Source organism: Xenopus tropicalis, chromosome 6 (assembly GCF_000004195.4).
Source record: "Xenopus tropicalis strain Nigerian chromosome 6, UCB_Xtro_10.0, whole genome shotgun sequence".
Classification (NCBI taxonomy): domain Eukaryota; kingdom Metazoa; phylum Chordata; class Amphibia; order Anura; family Pipidae; genus Xenopus; species Xenopus tropicalis.
In genome coordinates this window covers 65824818-65830817 of record NC_030682.2, presented here as the reverse complement: position 1 = coordinate 65830817, position 6000 = coordinate 65824818, and positions in this window count along the sequence as shown.

The window sequence follows — 6000 nt, the reverse complement described above, 5'->3', positions numbered from 1 at the left end:
ATTATTGAAAAGAACAGAGTCTGACAAATTCAAAATAGATAAATATGTCCTTCTATTTCCAACTACCAAGATGCAATGCTTTCCTAACGCTGGTGCTCCTTTGAGAAAAAAATAGCACCAGATGGGGTAGCTGCGAGCGAGTGTCTCCTCTTCCTGCTTTTGTCAATCAATGGGATTCAGAAGAAAGAGGGAAGGGGGAAACACTCGCTGCAGCTACTCCGGTCAGGTGTAGTTTTCTTCTCATAGCAGCACCAGCTCAGGGTAAAAGGTAAGCAATTAACATTTGGCACCCCCAGGGATTTTTACCTTTCCTCCCCCTTTAAATTTTTTAAAAATTATTTCAGAGCTTCCCATTTCCAGTATGTTATCTCTCACATATCACTATCAAGCTAAAATGTACCCCATATGCTCTATTATTTCTGTCATTTCAGCTACTGCAAAATCAACACGTTATATTTAGCCAAAAGTGATATCCACCAACTTGTGGTGGTATTAAGTGAAATGATATTGGTATCTTGAAATCTAACACTATATATTCTGAAGTTTTTTAAACATCTGCAAATGCTAAAGGAGCTGGAATGTCTATCATGATACATAAGGACTGCCACTCTCAGGAGACTAAAGTTATAACAGGTCATGGTTCTCAAAGGGTGCTTAGGGGGCAAACCATTGACAATAATGAACATCTATGTCCCTAATAAACAGCCGCTCAGATTTCTCTGCACTGACCTAACCGAAGCTAGGGGCAATTACTAAACTAAAATTATTATTGCTCATCTACCCTTTTAAGCAAAGAGGTTTTCGAATATGCTTAAAAAAATTCACAAACTGAATCTCAGAGACTTTTTGCAGATAATGAAAAAAAAAAATCTATACCTTCTATTCAGCTAGGCATGATCTTTTTACTAGACTATTGTTTAATCGCCAGAGTCCTACTTATATATACAGCCACTTATTCTATTCTCCTCATCTACTGGACAGATCAGTCAGTGGTAGTACAGTGTAAGAGATTGATATAACTCACCAGGCCAGAAGAACAGCTTACTGGCACTAACAATAAGAATAAAGTGGTTAATATAGCTACTGTCTGGGAACCTATAAGGCAGTCCTTTGGGGCAATTTTATTGCTATTGCTTTCCAACAGAAAAAATGAAGGGCTAAACATATATTATAATTGGGAAACATGCTTTCACCCTTAAGAAATGATATCACCACACTCCTCTGATGTCACTTCAGCAGGGACCCTAAAGCAATGTTATTGTCAGATACTGGAAGAGCTTTGAGTAGTTTGAAACAGAAATATTATGAGAGGGGCAGATAGACCGCATATGCCCCTAGCCAAGAAATTAAGGAAACAGGTAGCCCAAGCAACAATAACTTCCATAGATATTGGAAAGGGACAAATGGTCTATATGCAAGGGGAATCCCTAATACAGTCTGGATAAGTGTTAAATGTACATTATATTTGAGGAATGCTTTCTTCTGATGGTAATTGGGCCGTAGGCAGGCATTTTTTTTTTGATCAATCCATTCCCAGTCATTGAGTAAGTCACAAGTCACAAATCATTGCAATTTAGATACAAATGGAAAGATTACTCTTTGAAGTATTTGGGTAACCATCTAAATTCAATAACTTCACTCTGCTTATACAAACAGTGAAAACATTATTAGATAAATGGATTACATATACTTTATCATGGCTAGGTAGAATAGTAACCTTAAAAATAGTAATTCTCTTGAAACTGCTTTATTTGAAACCCTTCTTATAATAGTAGCTAGCTCTGTTTTATGTAACATACAAAAATATGTTTTTTAAGTTTATTTGGGCTCTCTCTCTGGGTTTTGAAGAAGATATGATTACCAAAATCTTTTTTGGGGGAGATCCCTAAATATATTACTCATGATCTTCTGGGTACCCCTTATGTGTATCTCATCACATGAATAAAAACGATTGAACATTATTTATACTTAAGCTAGACTTTCTATCACATCTAAATGGAAGGCTATAGAATTGTCAGTTGCCAATACTTGCCAAATGGTGTGCATGTGTAAGCCTTGTGTGCAAATGACAGTAATCTAGGGTACCAAGCTGCAGATCAGCCAGGAAGAGATAGAAAGAACCAGAGGAAACCTTCATCTGCAGAGGATCCAGTGGGGGGTGGTGTTGGGGGGGGGGGTCCAGAAAGCAGCAGCCATGTAAGTTCCACTTATCTGCTGCTGTATAGGGGCCCCTGGGCAATTGCACCCCAAGGGGTCACTCGTTCAATGCCTGCTCAGCAATCAACTGACTGCTGTGTGTTTTCTAAGTGTTACCTGGTTGACTGAGGTGAACTGTTTTTTTTCCTTGAGTGTGGTGTAAGCAGGTAGATTAAAAGATTTGGTGTATTTTCTCTGTTTTATTTGGGGATTAGTTAAAAAAAAACCTTTTTGTATAATTAGCAAGGGTCTTTTTTTTCTTTTTTTTTTACTGCTGGTAACAAATAGAATTTTTTTTCTTTCCCTCAGCCTACTAATTAAGGGGAGGAGTTAATCTGGTAAATCAAGTGTTGCATGTGATCTAAGCATTAAAAACAAAAAGGTGTTTAAAACTAAAAAGGCAGTATACAAGTATGCAGTGGCAATATGAGTTCAAGTGTGATTCTTGTCACATTTATGTGATCCTGGAGCAGCAGTTCCATGCAGCATTTTCTTGTGAGAGATGCAGGTAGGTTTTTATTTTGGAATTTGAAATGCAGAATCTAAGGAGGGAACTGGCTGCACTGAGGGCAGCAGCAAACATGGGGGAGGACAGGAGGCTCACTGAGCAACCACTGGCAGGGGCCGGTGTAGTGGGGGGTGGAGAAGGGACAGTGGAGGTTATAGAGGGAGACAGTTTTGTTATAGTCAAGAGGGGAAGTAGGGGACGGAAGGGTAGGGGGGCTGGTTCACAGCTTGTACAAACCAGCAGATTTGCCACTTTAGGTGAAGATGCTGGGGAAGACAGCCAAGCACATATGTCATACGTGCTTCTCAGAAAAGACTCTGAGTCACACTCTTCACAAATGAAATTTGTGGAGTCCAGTGTACCCCAAACCCCCTAGGCAATGTGTCAAGGGGGCTGTCAAGTCTGCTGTTAAGAGCTTCCCTTCCCAGCCCTGCTGATCCTGCCCACACACTTCCTGCTGCAGAGAGCGATCATGGGACACTGTTTGCTGCCAAGGACCCTCCAGCTCACAAAAAAAGTAAGTGGCCTTTTTTTACCTTATATACACAACTTTACACACATTTACACACACATATACATGCATTTACACACACACAACTCACCTTTTACTAAATGTAGCTTTTGTTCTGCTTTTCTGACTTTGTTTTTTTGCTTTTGTACATATTTACTCACTTACATACACATATTCACACACTTGTTAGTATACACAAACAGACACACATATACTTTTTTTTTTTTAGTTCCTTATTTCATCATTTTGTCTTTTGTTTTTTCCCTAAAAAATATTTATTTCACAGTGTGACCATTGGATCAGGTATTCTGACCACTAACCACACTGTAAAATAATTAATTTTATTATTTCATTGATTCGCCTAATTGTATTTCATTTTAGTGCAGTTTTAGACTTGCATTGTTGTTTGTTGCATTTGTTTTAGTGTAGCTTTGCTGTTTGGTAGTTTGGTGTAGAAAGATGTCCTTACCTATGTTTGATTTGTCAGAATATGCACTTTCCAAAAATATATGGTTTTCTGGGGGTCTCTGTATAGCAGGGGGCTCAAACTCAATTTACCTGGGGGCCGCAGGAGGCAAAGTCAGGATGAGGCTGGGCCGCATAAGGGATTTCACAAAAAAATGGCTTTCAAGGGATAATGCAAGGCAAGGCACGGCGGGCAGGAGCTGCTGATTGCAGAAATGACATTATGCCATCATAACAGTTATTATGGGAAGATGTTCTGTGTGCACAATTAGCTCCTTAGCAGCTAATTGTGCACACAGAACGTCTTCCCATAATAACTGTTATGATGGCATAATGTCATTTCCGCAATCAGCAGTTCCCGCCCGCCGTGCCTTGCATTATCCCCTGAATCGCAATAAAAATCGCGATCCATTCATTGCTTTTGAGAAGGCGTTGGTGCGGGCCACAAAATATTGTACTGAGGGCCGCAAATGGCCCGCGGGCCGCGAGTTTGAGACCCCTGCTGTATAGATAGGGGGTCTTATGGCACATAATACACTGTCAGGGGGCTCTGTATGCAAAAGCTGAGTTGGCAGGCGAGAAATCCTTATGCGCTATTTTCATTTTGGGGTCAGTACATATCACAGACTTTGGTATATCTATGCATATTGGGCATCAAACTGTTCAGTGGACCCCTGGGGTACATAATTAAGATGTTTTATCTTGGTACCTAATAGTATGTGGGATAAAAGATGCAGCAAAGTAAAAGCTTTGAGGTGATTTTTGGACATCTCCTCAAGGTCACCAGTTTTAGGAAAGCTGTGCGGCTTGGTACTTTGGAGTAGAAAGACATGGGTACCCATTTTAGATTCAGAGGAATGTGTACTTTCCAAAAATATATCATTTTCTGGGGTGAGTGTACTTTTATATATCTTTACCCCCATAAAATGCAGTAAATGTGTTGATTTAGCAGTAACTGAAAAAACAGAAATGATAGATTGTGTGGGGTATCTTCATCTTGGGGCCCCTACATGCCACATACTTAGGTAAACCTATGCACATTGGGCATCAAACTGTTCAGTGGACCCCTGGGGTACATTATTAAGGTGTTTCATCTTGGTATCTAATAGTATGTGGGATAAAAGATGCAGCAAAATAAAAGCTTTGAGGTGATTTTCAGAAATCTCCTCAAAATCACCAATTTTAGGAAAGCTTTGTGGCTTGGTACTTTGGAGTAGAAAGACAGGGTTACCTATTTTAGATTCGGAGGAATGAGTACTTTCCAAAAATATGTTTTTTTGAGGTAAACGTAGATTTATTATAGCTTTGCCCCCATAAAATGCAGTAAATGTGTGGATTTTGCAGTAACTGAAATGACAGAAATAATACACCATATGGGAGTATTTTCATTTTGGGGCCCCTACATGCCACATACTTAGGTAAACCTATACATATTGGGCATCAAACTGGTCAGTGGACCCCTGGCATTCATATTTACGGTGTTTTATCTTGGTACCTAATGATATGTGGGAGATAAGAAGCTGTAGACTGGAAGCTTTGAAATGATTTTCACAAATTTCACAAATTTTTATAAAAACTGGTACATTTAGGAAAGCATTGCAGCTTGGTAATTTTACCTATTCTAGATTCATCAGAATCTGTTCCAAAAATGCATAGTTTTCTAGGGCAAACCTACTCTAATTGGAATATTTGGCCTTGAAATCTAAAGTATGCAGCTTTCTGGAGCAGTGCTTTAGAAATTTGGTAGTGTACTGCTGGGAGTTTTTGAACTATACAAGTGAGAACTCTCCATAAAACTATATATATTTGGTATTGGTGTGTTCAAGAGACATTGGACTTTCCAAATCAGTTGGATTTTCATGCATAAAACAATTTATGTTTCTGATATTTGTGTTTATATTATGGAAAATATCATTTTTCTTCATGTTTTAGAAATTTAAAACCCTATATCTTGTTACAGAAGTGGAAATTCTAGCATATTTAAAAGCTTAGGTTGTTCCAAAAAAAAAAACATATATTATTTTCCCAGGTAAACTAAGAGTACCCTCTAGGAAAGGCCCCTAATAAGAAAGAGTGCAAAATGTTTAAAAACTGTCTGGCAATACAAGTTCTGCTTTGACCAAATCAGTCAGTTAAAGGGTTAAATGTATGTTTACCAATGCAAGGAGTCTGACTGGTAAAATGGGAGAGCTGAAGGTACTGGCGTTGGAGAGGAAATATGATGTGATTGGAGTTGCTGAAACTTGGTTGAATGAGTCTCATGACTGGGCTGTTAATATTGGGGGTTATACCTTGTTTCGGAGGGACAGGGGCAATAGAA